Consider the following 16320-nt stretch of genomic DNA (forward strand, 5'->3'; position numbering starts at 1 on the left):
TGCTCTGAACTGCTGATCCACTCTCCAAAGATTTATTTTTTATTTTTAATTGTGTGTAGGTAGGAAGGAGTCTGTGAGTGGGAATATGCATTTGTGAATGCAGTGCCTGTGGAGTCCAGAAGAGGGCAGTGTGCTCCCTGGAGCTGGAGTTGTAAAGGCATACAGTGAGAATGGCTGGGAACTGAACTCAGGTCTTTTCTTCTTTTTTTCTCAAGACAGGGTTTCTCTGTGTAGCTTTGCGCCTTTCCTGGAACTCACTCTGTAGCCCAGGCTGGCCTCAGACTCACAGAGATCCGCCTGCCTCTGCCTCCCAAGTGCTGGGATTAAAAGCACGCACCACCACTGCCCGGCTGAATTCAGGTCTTCTATAAGAGCAGTACATGCTTTTAATTGTCAAGGGAATCTCTTTGGCCTCAGTGTTTTATTAGTTGGTAAAATGGGAGAGGTTGATATTGCAGCCTGGAGGGCCAGCCTTCAGCAGCATAGGATATGAAAAAAAAAAATTCCGTGATGTCAGAGTCAGTTGCTGAGAGAATCTGTGCAGGGAATTATGTCTTTAATGTTATCAGGAAGAGTTTTGCAAGGGAGAAACTGGTACTAAAGTTGCTTTATGCCTGACCTTGGTTCAACAACCAGACACCTGGGAATCTGTCCTTGTGTGATTCATTTGCAGGGGCAACTAGTTTGCTTTGAATTTACTCTGAGGTCTTCAGTCAGCTAATTGTGTAAAAAGCTGTCTCTGTAGCTGAGAATACTGTGATTTTCCTATGTCAGCCTGAGCTATGAAAAATACCCTAGTATTATTTATATTCATCAAAATTATACAGCTTAAGAAGAAATCATCTTTAGATAGTCCACAGAATAAATGCCTTTAGGATTGAGATGTAGTCATGAGGTTACATGTACACATTACATGGACATGCATGGCAATGGGGAGATTCCACAGCTGTTCTTGCACACATGAAATTATAGACAGAAGCAACCAGTTTTCAGAGTTTGTGGCCCTGTAAGACTTGCTGGATGAGATTTCTCCATCAAAGAATTATTCATCTGGTGGGTTGACATCTGAATTGTTAACTGCCATCTGCTGTAATGTGCCATGGACCATGGCAGGGTGCTGAGTCACATTGAAGGCAGCTAAGAAGCTGGCCTGCATCCTGCAATACTCTGGTGTCAGATCTTCTGATCTTGAACAGATTGACTCAAAGCTGATAGACTTAAGTAAATGCATAGCCAGCATTGTACTCAGTGAGGAAAAGCAAGGTTTCTTGAGAAACAAGCCAAGGGTGTCCATTCTCTCCACTGTTATTTAATGTGGTTCTTGATGTCTCCGTGAGAGCAATAAGGCAAGAGAAAGAAATAAAAAAAAGGTACATATAAGAAAAAGAAAAAGACAATTTATCTCTCTTTGGAGATAGGATCCTATACTTGAAAGATCCTAATGACTCCACCAGAGAACTCTTGAATATGATGAAAAAATCCTGTAAAGTAGTAAGATATGACATGAGCATAAATAAAAAGTAGCCTTTTATATACCAACAATGAACTTGCTGAGAAATGAATCAGGGGGAAAATTCCCATGCAAAATAGCTTAAAAACAACCCAATAAAGAAATCTAGCCAAAGAGGCAAAGGCTGTCTAAAATGAAAACTCTACAACACAGAAAGTAAAGATATAAAAAACTAAAGCAAAACAAACAAACAAAATGAAAAGACTCCCCATGAAGCGTGGATCGGCAGGGTTAATACTGTGATATGGCTTTGCTACCAAAAGAAAACTACAGATTCAGTGCACTCCCCATTTACATTCTGATGACATTCATCACAGAACTAGAAAGACAATCCTAAAAATCATAGGAAAGACACCGAAGAGCCAAAGGAATTCTGAGCCAAAGGAACAACCCAGGAGGGTCTCATAGTACTTGGTTTCAAATTGAACTGTGGAGCCATGGTAACACAAACAGACATGTGGACGGCTGGAACAGGAGAGAGACACACTAACCCACACAACCACAGCTATACCACACTGCAGCTAAGCTTTGACAAAAGGGTCTAAACCAGTGGTTCTCAACCTGTGGATCGTGACCACTTTAGGGTCAAAGGACCCTTTCACAGGGATTCCATAACAGATATTCTGCGTATCAGATATTTACATTACAATTCACAACAGTAGCAAAATTATAGTTATGAAGTAGCAGTGAACTAATTTCCTGGTTGGGGTCACCCCAGCACGAAGAACTGTATTAAAGGTTTGCAGCATTAGGAAGGCTGAGAGCCACTGCCCTGAAACATACATTGGCAAAAATGTAGCTTCTTCAAGAAATGGTGCTAGGAAGAGCAGAGACCCACGTGAGGAAAAATGAAACTGGATCCAGATTGTTCAGGCTACACAAAAGTTGGTTAAACATGGATTGAAGACATCGATTTAAGAATGGAAAGTCTAACAATGTTATAGGGAAATACTTCAAATAGTAAGCAAGGATGCTCTGAAAAAGATTCCAATAGCATGGGAAATAACCCTAAGAAATGATAGGGAGGGCCTGAAATCAGGAAACTTCTGCACAGGAAACAGCATGCAGCATGAAGAGAACCTATGAAGTGAGAGAAAACCTTCCCAACTATACATTCTCCTGGGATCCATATCTAGAGTTCAAATAACCCAATTGATAGATCCTTGAATAGATTAGACATTTGGGGGGCTTATAAAATATTTTATTGTTCTTTAAAAGGGCTCAGGGTTTGCTTGCAAATCAGGCTGCACACTTTGAACCAGCCTGACGTCTTTCACCATGCCAAACTGGCTTCAGCTAGCAATACTTCATTAAATCCAAAAGTTAAAAAAAAAGTTTTAATTTTGAGAAAAAGAAGTTCAGTTGTGTGAACAATTAACTGCTGTGGGATGTTCTGTATGTCCTGTGGGAGCCTGTTCTTGGGTTCCTCGTGGCTTTACCCAGCAGGTCCGCATAGAGGATGATTAGGACCACGGGCCTGAGTGCAGGTGTCTGAGATGGTCTGCACTTGGCTGTGCTGGGGGAAGGTCTGTAAATGTGTTGCTCTGATTGGTCAATAAATAAAACCTGATTGGCCGTGGCTAGGCAGGAAGTATAGGCAGGACTAACAGAGAGGAGAAATAAAAGAACAGGAAGGCAGAAGGAGTCACTGCCAACTGCAGCCACCAGGACAAGGAAGATGTAAAGTACCGGTAAGCCGCGAGCCATGTGGCAGGGTATAGATTTGTAGAAATGGATTAATTTAAGGTATAAGAACAATTAGCAAGAAGCCTGCCATGGCCATACAGTTTGTAAAGCAATATAAGTCTCTGTGTTTACTTGGTTGGGTCTGAGCGCCTGTGGGACTGGCAGGTGACAAAGATTTGTCCTGACTGTGGGCAGGGCAGGAAAACTTAAGCTACAATTAACATTAATTTTATTTAAAAACAAACAAACAAACAAACAAAAAAGAACCAGGAATATCATTCTGCTAATTCAAGCAATGTTGATACTGTATGCCCATACCCTCACGTCAAACACACAGGCATACACCGACATCCACAGCCCATCAAATAGAAAAGCCTTGGTACTGATCAAAGCCCTTGGGACCAATAGCCAATCTAAACTTAGATGGTAAGATGTTTTCATCTTGAGTCTATGCTAAGGAATTTATTGTCATTTTGTGATGGTTTGAAAGAAAATGGCCCCCAAAGGGAGTGGCACTATTGGGAGGCGTGGCCTTGTTGGAGTAGGAGTGGCCTTGTTGGAGGAAGTGTGTCACTGTGGAGGTGGGCTTTGAGGTCTCATATATGCTGAAACCATGCCCAGTATCTCAGTTCACTTCCTGTTGCCTGCCAATCAAGATGTAGGACTCTTGGTTCCAGCACCATGTCTGCCTGCACACCGCCATGTCCCACCACGATGACAGTGGACTAAACCTCTGAAATGAAAGCCATTCCATTAACTGCTTTCCTTTGTAAGAGTTGCCATGGTCATGGTGTCTCTTTACAGCAATAGAAACCCCAACTAAGACACATGTTCTGAAATAAGAGAATTTGGGTTAGCATCATTTTTTTTTTTAACTTTAAAATTCCAGAAACAATATCACTTTTCCTTTTCTGGGATTAGGCAGGAGAGATTCTACAGGCTTGCACGTAGTTAAAAATCAGAACAGCCTTGGTAATAGCAACAGGCATCTCACAAAGCTGGTCAATATCTGAATCTCATCAGTGTGAGACCAGGTCCCTCCATCCCCACTGGCTTAGCTGACATCAGCTGGGAAGCCTATGGCTCTGTGTGGTGAATTCCGGTCAGACAAGATGATTCTAGGCCTGGGCTCAGGGCCTGGGTAGCAGCACACAGCCAAGTCGGTAACACATAGGTAAAGAGGGTGCCAGACTCCCTGAAGATGCCCCTCCTCTTGCTTTGCCATCACAATCTGGTTATAACTGCCTTCTGCAAAGGAGAAAAACAGCTTTCCTAGAACAGTACATTGAGCCCAGTGGAAAATCTGCAAATGATGTCACCAGCAATGCTGCCCCCTTTGCTACTCAGTGGGTTGCTTGTAATCACTCTTCCATCTGAACAGACAGGTGTGTGTGTGTGTGTGTGTGTGTGTGTGTGTGTGTGTGTGTGTGTGTGAAAATATCACAGTGAAACCCATTATTTTATGTGCCAATTAAAACTCTGTATTATTTAAAGTCTTTGGTGTATAAGAAAGGAGGAATGTAGTATCAGTCAGAAGCAAAGTGATGACCCACTCGAAGGGTGATGGAAAACATCCGCGAAGGGGCTGTTTGCAAAGGGAGAACAGGAGTGGAGACCACCCCAAGACTCTCCACCAGGACCAGCACTAGCCGTCCATCAGTGTGAAGGTCCATGGTGTGGACAAGGGCATAGGGCTGCTGGAAGCAGTGGCCAAGGATGCGTGCTGACCTTTAGCTGGGGCAAATGGAGCCTGCCACATCAGGACAATGGATGGGCCACCTCCTCTTTTCTAGCATCCTCGGGTCACTTGCCCACCATTCCTAATAGCCAAAACCAACGGGAGGTCAGAGGAAATGGGCCATGTGCTCCAGTTCAGCAATGAAAAGGGTAGAGGGGGACGCTGGAGGGATGGAGAATATCCAGTGTGAAACCTGTGCTGCAGGGGTCCAGGAAAGCTTTCGCTTGACACGGCATCAAAGGCGCTATTCCAGGTGACCTCAAATTTCAGGGACTTAAAGCCACTGCCTGCTGTAAATCCAAAAGCTCGCTCTGGTTTTCACCCGAAGCCAGAGCCTGTTTCTATTGTAGTCATCATCCCCCGAAGAACTCAGACACAAGTACCAGCTGTTTAGTTCAAGCCCTTGCTGGAGAGGTGGTAATGGGTCTATTCTTAGAGATCACATTGTGATGGGTGAGCAGCTTGACGTTCAAGGTAGTGGGCGCCCAGCTGACTCCGAATGGTGGTGGTGTTTTTTGCTTTGAAAGAGGTCTTCCTCATTAACTCATTATCTTGCCGGAGAGGCAGTTGCATTTTGGCTCCGGCTTTTAAATGATAGTGGCTCTATTTCCGACTTGCTTGGAAACTTATTATTAACTATTATTCCAAACAATATACTTGCATATTGGACAACCTCGAAGCCAAATTTAGCTGTGCAAATTATAGACAACTGCTCTCCTATAATGCCACCGTGGTGTCCTAAATTTTAAGAAATGAAAGATTAACAAAGCCAGCCTTAAGTGCTTACACAATATTTTACGCAGGAAGCCATTTCCTCCCAAAGACGTGTAGACTGTGTGATGCTGTCAGGGCTCACTGGAAGATAAGTAATGTTCTTGCAAAGGCAGAGGAAGCTGCAGGCCATCAAATGCATGCAAAAGCCTTCAAAGCTGGAAGTACCATCAACCTGTAAAGGAATTACGTTGAAACCAAGGAAAACATAAGGGACCATTTAAATGATTTAAACAGCACACTTTCCCCAAATCCCCAAGACAATTCTCATAACGTTTGCCTGGCCTTTAGGATATGTGGTTTTTTAATGAAAGACAAGACACGTCTTGAGCCATTCTTTGAGGTGGTCGTTTCTCTTAGACCTCTTGCCAAGAAAAGACATCTGGCCTTTGAAAAATATTTCGTAGTTCTGAATCACCGGACTCAAATATATACCTTTATTCTTGTGGAGAAGAGAAACCATGAACACCACTTTGGCTCCTAGAGAAATCTGTTAATACAAGTGGATCTCAGTTATACTGAGTGGGATCCCACTATTGGATTTTAGCAATTTATTTGACATCTCTCAACTCTGAGGATAGTAAGACTACCCTACGTACTTCTTATTAAACAGCAAATGAATTTATATGGAGCATGGTGTTCAATAAAGGAACATCAAAGTCTTTCCCCTAAATGCCCTTGGAACAGAAAATACAGCAAAGTAACCCATTCGCAACACTTCTTACAGTTCAGTGACCTGAGCAAACTACAAAGCATTGGCAGGAGACCTGGGGAGACAGACTATTACCCAATGTATCAATCAGATATGATCATGGTCTCTGACAATCTGATGTGGCATGTGCTGACCTGGGGAGGCAGTATGCTATTTTTTTAAGATTATCCCTTGGTTTGCCCCGGGATTAACTGACCAACGGGTTCAAGAGCTGTGAAGAATAGGACAGTTGTGACCCCAGAATTGCCTGTTCATGTTCAGTGGTTCGTGTGATGTGTCTGCTGCAGCCCAAGGAGAGGGAAATGATACTTCTACTCACAAGCATTGTGTGCCCACTTTGATCAAGATGGCTCAAGATTTAACCAGCTTCAAACGTAAATGACTTCTAGCTGACAGAAGCGTTACCCATCTTTTTTAGTAGCCTTCCAACGCTCTGTGGAGCTCCAGAGATCTGCTGAACTTAAAATTTGGAGAGATAAATATACCGTTCTTTGTGTTTTGCTAATTTTTCAGATAACTTCTTTCACAATGAATAGTTATTTTCTAACTTAAACAATGTATTATAAGAAAAATATCTGCCCTAAAATTCTTATAAATAAAACACTATTTCTTGAATAAGTTGAATAATTGTTTATTTTAATATAATTTTTGTGTGCTAGAGTCATTGATTATACATAAAGCATAAAAGAGAAGAAGGAGAGAAGAGAATTAAAAGAAATTTTTCCTGAACTGGGTGGTAGCATGTGCCTGTAATCCCAGCACTGGGGAGCTAGAGGCAAGAGGTTCTCCATGAGTTCAAGGCCAGCTTAGACAATATAGCAAATTAAAAGTCACCCTGAGTTATATAGTGAAACTGAGTCTCAAAACCATAAAGAAAATCAAGTGAATCACAACAAAAAACAAAAGAAATAATTATTTTCCCTAAAAGAGCAATTAGTAGTATACCACCCAGATTCTAGAGCTTTCTCTCAGTTCAAGTATTGGCTTCCATGTTTACTATTACATGGATTTTAAACAACTTACTTGACTCTAACTGCGCCTCAGTTTCTTCTGCAAAATGGGCCCTTAACAATGTTATGAGGGGCTGGACAGATGGCTCAGTGGTTAACAACACTTGCTATTATTTCAGAGGACCTGAGTTCAATTCCCAGCACACATGTCAGGTGACTCCCCTGTAACTCCAGCTCCGGGGGATCTTACACCTCTGGCCTCTGGAGGCATCTGCACTCATTCACATTCCCAACTGCAGACACACAAACCTATCCATAATTAAAAATGTCTTTAAAAGAAAAAAGAGAGAGTATTATGAGGGTTCAGTCAGGTGTGTTAATATACACCTATAATCCTAGTAATTGAGAGGTGGAGGCAGGGAGATTAGATTGTCAAAACTGTTATGAGATTAATGAAGTGATTATATATTAAGTGCTTGGACAACAATGGCAGATAGTGAGCATGAATTACATCTTTGCTGGCGTTATTACTCCTAGAATCATTCTTTGGAATCTTACCTTTTTTCTTTCTTTTTGGTTTTGTTTTTTGAGATAGGATTTCATGTAGCCCAGGTGTCCCCAAAATTACTATGTAGCTGAAGAGGATCTTGAACTCTTGATCCTCATGAGTCTACCTCCCAAGGGCCGGGATTACAGGTGTCTGTCACTACACCTGACTCTTAGAGGATTTCTGAGGAGTGTGTGCTCATCTTTTCCTTTTTATATGTGTTTATTTAAAACTTTGTTTGTGTCAATATTATCCCTGATCTGGTTAAAAATCAAACTGTACTTAAAGACCAGTAATGGAAACAGCAGTTCCCACCTCCACAATCAATCTGTGGCCTCTCCGTGGAGAGGCCTTACTTCTAGAGTGGTCTTTCAGTTGATTTTTCCAGCATTCCACTTCTTGACTATACATGATATCCCTTTTCCCTTGACTAATAAGTTTAGACTTGAACTGTTAGTTTTTGTGTGGCAGTCATATTGAACTTTACTGCATCCTTCAGTCCATTTCTACAATTTTACTGGTGTCATTTATCAAAATTAGGGTTAAATTATATTTAGTTTAATATGGGTTCATGTCTGTGGTTTACATCTGAGCTGGTTAGTAGGGCACAATTACATTTTATTTGCATTAGAAATTTCCATTTTTACTGCAGGTAATAATTACCTTGTTTTTAAATTTCATTGTTTCTTTATTCCGGTCCTCACAATCGTTCAGGTCCATCAAAGACTCCCATTTCATGCTCAAACGGTGAAATACTTCTGATAGAATATCTTTTGTTTGTCTTTGATGATTTCATATAGGTAAAGAATGCGTCTTGATCATAAGCACCCCCAGGTTCCTCTTCCTAGTCCCCCAAGAAACCTCTAGTCCCTCCCTTCCACTCCCCAGAAAGACCCTCAACCTGCCTCTCTCTCCCTTCACATCTTCTCCTTTCCTTGTTAACAAACCACTGAGTCCGGTCTGCACTGACTGTTGGAATGTTGACTGGCCTTGTTGGTTGGCTGTTGTGCAGGTAACCATGGCTGCAGTGAGTTTATGGGTACAATGGTTATGTCATGTCCCCAACATAGCCCTTCCCGGAATTCCTCATCCTCTTGTTCTTATATTTCTTTTACCCTCCTTCTAAGATGTCCCTTGCACCTTGGTGGGGGACAGGAGCATACAGATGTCCTATTTAGTGATGATCAGTACTTTGAACAGTTGTGAGTCTGGGTATTTACTGATGTCCACTACAGAGAGAATAGTCTTGGGCCAAGGTTGAGGGCAGCATTAAACTTGGGTATAATGATGGATATTTAGAAGGTTGTTTGATATTTCGATGTATTTTAGCAAAAGAAGAGTAATAGGTTCCTCCCTAGGGCCTGTGACTCCTGAGCCATGGACCTATGACCAGGTTTACAGCGCCAGGCCTGAAACTCCTTCCTAGGGAACAGGCCTACTACTGAGATTTTAATCTAATAGCTCCTGTCTTCTGGGGAAAGCGTTGTCTGCCCATGCAGGGTATCTGTGTTCAAGCTCCTTCCAATTTTAAGTTATATTTGTTACTCAGTTTAGAAAGTAGAGGGTTTCCAGAAGGGTTTTTCATATATCCTTATTTTGGTCAACCTACCCGACTCTTCCTCTCTCTCTCCCTCCCTGCCTCTATTCCTGCTTAAACCTCTAACTCCCGGAATTCTTCATCCAGCCAGCTTCATATCATGTGACTCTCCTCCCCCCACCCCCCTTATTTTCTCCCTTTCACAGGCCCCTTCTAGCTTCCTGGGCTCTCCAGCTACTCCAAATTCCATATAGAAACCTCAACATTCAAAGCTGGAATCCACGTGAGGGAGATCATAGGGGGCTTGTCTTCTGGATCTCGGTCACCGCACTTAATATATTTTCCAGTCCCCTCAGCCGGTGAAATATTTCGATAACCGGTCAGGCTTTAAGCTCCAAAAAGCTCCTCTCTCTCCCTTCATTTCATATCTTCCTTTAATCTACCTGCTGCATCCTGGATTTCCTTATACTTTTCCTGTGTTTTACATCCTTCTCTTTTTGTTTGCATGTTTGAAACAGGATCTCATGTAGCCTGGGATGACCTCTGACTCACTCTGTAGGGGAGGCTGGCCCGTAACTCCTGATCCTCCAGTCCCTTTATCTTATTTTACTGTTTTTTTTTTCTTCTTCTTTTTTTCTTTTCCTGGATCCTATCCTCTAGAAACTAGAGAAAAAACACATGATAGAATTCTTGGCTTTTTGTGTATTTGAAAAGGTCTTTATTCTCATATTTGATTAATGATTTGGCTGGTAATACAATTCTAGTTCGAACATCACCTCCCTCAGAACTCTGAAATTGGCAGTGGTTCAGTTCCTTCTGTCTCAACGTGGTGTTGAGCTTCCTGGGGTGCTCTGGCTTTGTTGCTTTTACCGGTGGCTCTTCTGTTCTTTGCAAATGCTTTTTATCTTCTCTGTGTTTAAAAATGCTTAATAGATTTTAGTGTGGATCACCGCTCAGCCTTTACAACAATGTTGCATGTATTTATTGGTTTGTTTATTTGTCATACATGTGGAAGTCAGAGGACAATTTGCCCATTACGTGGACCCTGGGAATTGAACTCAGGTTGTCAGGCTTGGCAGCAAGGACCTTTACCTGCTGAGCCGTCTTGCCAGCCTGTTTATCCTTTATTAGTTCATTGCAGTCGAGAGCAGTGGTTGTCAACCTTCCTAAGGCTTCAACCCTTTAATACAGTTAGTCATGTTGTGGTGACTTTAACCATAACATTATTTCATTGCTACTTTGTAACTGTAATTTTTTTTTTTACCGTTACATTGAATCATAATGTAAACGTCCGTGTTTTCCAATGGCCTTGGGTGGCCTCTGTGAAATGGTCATTTGACCCCAGAGGGGTCGTGACCCACAGGTTGAGAACAGCTGGTCTAGAGGCTCACGTTAGTGTTGTCTCTGTTACTTTTCTCATTGCCTTTTTTCTGTTTTCTTTTCTTTCTCTTCTCTTCTCCCCTGCCCTCTCCTTCCCCCTCCCCTCCCCCTTCCCCTCCCCCTCCCCTCCCCTGCCCTCCTTTCACTTCTTTCTTTTCTTTTCTTTTCTTTTTCTTTTCGCAAAAGGACAGCGAGTTGATGCCAGAGTTCCTGAACCGATTCCCTGGGTTCTGGAGTCTATTCTTTGACTTTTCTTCTCACTGACATCGTTCCCCTTCCAAAGTGTTGAGAACCGGACCCAGGGCCTTGCACATGCGTGGCAAGTGATCTACCCCTGAACCACGTGCTCAGCTCTAATTTATTTTACTTTTTAGGATATTTTCTCCAATTGGTCTGTCAATCCCTTTCTGAGAACTTGGAGTTTTTTTTTTTTTTTTTTTTTTGGATGAAAATGCATGATTATATTCTAACCTTAAAATTACAAGAGAGACTGTAGGTGGAAGTTTCCAGTGACTCATTCGAAAGGCAGCTGAACAGCTGTTCCCCTCCATGGTAGGGAGGTTGGGTTCCACAGAGGTAAGACTTGGGCTGAAAAGCAGGGGAATTTTGTGAATGTTTGCATATTGGATATTGGATAACAGAAGCACCAGCTCTCCAGCAGCCTGTGCCCATCTAGGCGGATAGATATTCCAGGGAGGACCTGACTGAGTCCTTTGCTAGGGAATAGAACACTGGTCATCAGGTCATGAATTTTTGGAGTAAGATTCTCCAGGGTGGGAACATCCTGATTTCCTGTTTAGACATAACCCCCGCTGCTAACGTTTTAAGAGCTAAGGGGAGGCATAGGATTATCTCCTGTGTTTTTACTTTATTTCTCTGTTTTCAGTTACTCTCCACTGTGCTTGGCGTCTCAGTCCGGGGGACATTGTGTTTTACCTTTTCTAGAAAACGTCACGCCTTTGTTCATCTGCTGGGGTAGAGGAACGAAAGTCATCCAGCTGAGCTAAGGGTAGGGTACCTCTGTCTTTTCTGCTCTTTCGGCTTCATACTTTTGGTTAATCTGGGTTTTTCTTTATATACTGGCATTATTTCCAACCATATTTCCACACATGTCTCTTTAGTTACTGTTTAATTTAGTAGTATGATTCTCACTTCTAGAATTTTTTTTTCTAGTTTCTATATCTATCCTGGGGTTCCCTACGTTTTTATTCATTGTGAGTCTATTTTCTTATATATCACTGAACATAGTTATAACAGCTGTTTCAAAATTATTGCTCGCTACTTCAAATGTTTGTATCATCTCAGGAGGGTCAGTTTCTACCAGTCACCTTTCTCTCGGGAATGAGTCACATTTTCCTGATCTGGTGATCTTGAATAAATTTCAGTTGTGTTCTGGATATTGGGAATGTTCTGCCGCACATGACTGGGAAGCATTGTAAGTATTGTTCATTATTAGTTTTTGCGACTTTTTTTTTTGGACAGAGTCTCTGTCTAGAATTCATGGTGTACCAGAAGCTGGCCTTGAGCTTGTGGCAATCCTCCTGCATCGGCGCTCAGATCACAGGCATGAGTCTCCGCACCCGTTTATTGTAGACAACAGATAAGGATGAAGTCAAGCTGTAAACTCCGATTTGGGGACTCAGCTCAAATTTCCGTTTAGTTCTCGCTCACGAGGCTTGGCTGTTTGCTCTTTATTCTGTGCACATACATGTAGCCATCGGGGCAGGGTCTATAATTTGTAGTCCCCCCTCTCTGGCTCTTTCCTTCGCAATACACCACTTATTTTTCCAGTGGGTGGTTCTCAAAGCCCGAAGGATTTGATTTCCAGTTTTCTCCGGGAGTTTCAGGCACACCACCCTGGCCATTTCCTCGGGTTTAAGAAACAAAACAGGCAAAAAGGGAGAAATACTCTGCCAACCTTCTTCTAAGGATCCCCGACGCCCCAGAAAAATCCACTTCTGTTCACTTGCCAGTAGCTTACTTAAAAAATAGTGTCAAAAGATTACGACGGCTGTGTGGGGGCGGGGCGAGCCCAGCGGGGCTCCCTCTCTCCTACCAGACCGGGGCTCTTCCTAACGACCTTTTCAACAGTTCCGTCATGCTTTTCAGTCATTGACTTCACATCTAAAGCACCACAGTGCCCATAGCTTCTGAGCCCCTTTGAGGTCATGTGGTACAACGGACCGCTGTCGCTGCTACAGCGTTCTTACCGAAGAATTTTCAGTGAGCATAAATAACATGTCACTAAGTGGGAGGCGATGGAGGCTGGTGTCATGGAACTGTCTGTGGCTCTGCTGCTTGGTTTCAGAGTGGCAGAGGTGAAGTTCCTTCTGCTTGTGTAGATGTAAGTGCGCTCCCTTCATTTGCTATTTTTAAAAATGTCACTAGGAACTTCTAGCAGGATTGGGGGTTCCCGTTGAGAATGGAGATCTCTCGGCCTTCAGCTAATCTCTCTGCATTAGACTACAAAGGTATAAAGTATGAATCTGCAGACAGCAGGGACTGTGAGGTGGTTCAGTGAGTGAAAACACTTACTGTGGGTAAAAGGAAACTATGACATATGCACACACACACACACACACACACACTCAAGTACACATTTCACACAAACATCACATTACACACATATACTCTCACACATACATTATATATAACATATATGCATATCTATACAATGATAATGAAGACAAAAATAAGTACAATTTGCAGATACCAAATTCTCTGTGTGTTCATCATTCCTTCCATCATAGGCTGCTTAATTAATAAATCGCCTCCTCCTGATCTTCGCTTGGCTTCCCAAGTACCTGGTTGTTATTACAAATGGAAGTGGTATTGTCAGTTAGACATGGCACCTGCTTTCAAGTCAGCAAACATGCTTTAGGATGACAGACAGGAATAATTTGGAACCATTCTCTCCCCCCTTTATTCTGGGGTCAGTTTGAACCGTGGTATTAGCATTAAGCATCAGTGCTTAGGTAGAGAGATCTTCTTAATGCTAATGTGTATGTACTGTTGATTACTGCACAAACAGCGTGTCCCTGTTGCCTCTGGTTTCCTGTTGCTTGTGTTTGGTTTAGTGATATTAATTGTTCTGTGTGATCATAATCTCACAGATCCAGCTACATTAATGCCCCAAGAACAGTCAGGGAAGCATTGTGACCGTTATCCCATTAATTTCTGTGAGTTCAATTTTGCTATAAACTCAATCGTAGAAGATGTATAACTGGTCTGTTGAGTCACTTTAATCAGGAATTGGTATTCCTGAATCTTTTTTTTTTTTTTTTTTTTTTTTTTTTTTTTTTTTTGGTTTTTCGAGACAGGGTTTCTCTGTGTAGCTTTGCGCCTTTCCTGGAGCTCACTTGGTAGCCCAGGCTGGCCTCGAACTCACAGAGATCCGCCTGGCTCTGCCTCCCGAGTGCTGGGATTAAAGGCGTGCGCCACCAACGCCCGGCAGTATTCCTGAATCTTAATAGCCTAGTCCAGTGGTTTTCAACCTGTAGGTAGTGACCCCCTGAGGGGGGTGTCTCAGATATCCTACATATTGGATATTTGCATTATGATCCATAACAGCAGCAAAATTAGTTATGAAGTAGCAATGAAATAATTTTATGGTTGGGGTCACCACAACATGAGGGACTGTATTAAAGGGGTCACAGCATTAGGGAGGTTGAGAACCACTAGTCAAATCAACTTAGGCCTCAGCTATCAAGTTAAAGGAAGGCCACACCAAACACCCAACTGAAACTAGAAACAAAAAATATGTGGGTGGACTTGACCACAAATTGATACCAATTGTTTCTGTTTTCAATTGGAATGGACATTGATTCTCTTGAGGGCTTGAGTCGAAACTTTTGACTTTGTTCACTGATCCATAATTGCAAAGAAATTTCTTCCTCCGGTCTTGAATTCTTCCCCCACCCCAGCCTCACTCCAGGATTATTAAATTCAAATCACATGAAATAGCACTAATCTGGTCCGGATGAAATTTGGGCCTTTTTAAATCCTCCAACAGCTTGTGTTTATCTGGGGCTCAGAAGGAATGGCGAACTATTAATACCACAAGGTTTTCTTTGAAGAAAAAATAAACAGGTTGTTTTCCTCTTACAGGATTATTCTTCAGCTCTGGGCAGAGGAACTGTGGATGGCTACTTTTTTTTTTATTTCAAATGTTCTCTTTTTTATTTAGATGGAAAATTAAAAACATTGGAAGAAAAGTACTGTGCTCATGTCTAGGCTTAAACATCAGTTTTTTGGGGGAATGGATACAAATTAAAGCCTCCATTTCCTATTGGAGGCCTTTTAACTTCTATAGTTTGGCCCCTTATGAGACGAGACTCTAAGCCCAGTATGGTTCGCCTCTTGGGGAACCTGAGCTCCGGAGGTCTTTAAAGGTGGCTAGAAGGATTTTTAACTTACTTTTATTTTTATTTTTATTTCAGAAAGCTCCACAGGCATCATGCATTTCTGAAAATAAAACTGCCTTCATTAACTAGAATGTCATGGTATTTTTGCTTTTGATTAGAGTCAAATTAATTCAGTTTGATAACATTGATTACAAGCTGATCTAAAGCTGTGATTAGAGTTTTATATATCTTAGATGATTAAAGGGGGAAATAGGTTAATTATGTCTTAATAAATGCAGTTGGTTTGATAGAAAGAAACTTATAAAACCTGAAATTAGGCAGAAGATTATGACAAAATTTCAGAAATTCCTGTATACATCTTGAATAGGCAGAATGGTAAAGAAAAGGAAAATTTCAAATACATCTATTTTGGAATTCTTCTGGAATCTCAAGATTCCATATATTTATTATTTTTGGTCACTTTAATGTGTAAAATGCAAAGCCAAATTGTTTATTCATTCTCTCTCTCTCTCTCTCTCTCTCTCTCTCTCACACACACACACACACACACACACACATAACAAACTAAACAGAAAACACAACTGTACAAATATTATATGAAGAAACAAAAGAAGAATTCAATTTTCCTATTGTTGAAAGTCAGCAGATACCATCTTGTGTGTGAACACTTCACACGGGCAGTTGAGCCAGTTTGGAGGGTATAAATAGAAGCATATCAGATTTTCTGATCTCATATGAATCATTAGTCTTGTTGAAAGCCATCTCTTTGAGGAAGAACAGTTTGGGTCCCTGAGCTAATGCTCTGGGCGGGGCTGGGATTTTCACAATCATGCTCTCTGATCACTGTGGCTTTGGGCGTCACTTTTGTGACTCACCTGGCTCCGGCTGCTTAGACACACAGTCCAGAGTTCACATTGCTGAAGGGCACCGACTGCGGATCATTGTTTCCCCAGGATATGCCCTTTAAAGGTTACTGGCGGGGAGACGGGAGAGGCTTTGGGGTTCAGCGACATGTGACTGAGTTCATTCCTCTCCAGGACAGTGATTCTAGATGCGATTATGGAGTATTTCTTGGCCCTATGGAAATGTCAAGCCTGACTTCCCCTTCTGTCTCCACACAGACGC

The 16320-nt window shown here is 42.0% G+C and overlaps 2 long non-coding RNA genes across 3 annotated transcripts in view; one reads left to right on the forward strand and one right to left on the reverse strand.

The window, feature by feature from the left end:
• The window catches only part of LOC121823422 (uncharacterized), a 138259-nt gene that overhangs the window by 11222 nt on the left and 110717 nt on the right, over positions 1-16320 (forward strand). The gene's annotated exons all lie outside the window — the stretch shown is intronic.
• LOC121823421 (uncharacterized) lies at positions 165-9096 on the reverse strand. The gene is made up of 3 exons (XR_006064865.2): positions 8578-9096; positions 6737-6876; positions 165-5880 (listed from the first exon to the last, which is right to left on the reverse strand). It is a non-coding gene; the product is annotated as an uncharacterized LOC121823421 (long non-coding RNA).

Source organism: Peromyscus maniculatus, chromosome 17 (assembly GCF_049852395.1).
Source record: "Peromyscus maniculatus bairdii isolate BWxNUB_F1_BW_parent chromosome 17, HU_Pman_BW_mat_3.1, whole genome shotgun sequence".
Classification (NCBI taxonomy): Eukaryota; Metazoa; Chordata; class Mammalia; order Rodentia; family Cricetidae; genus Peromyscus; species Peromyscus maniculatus.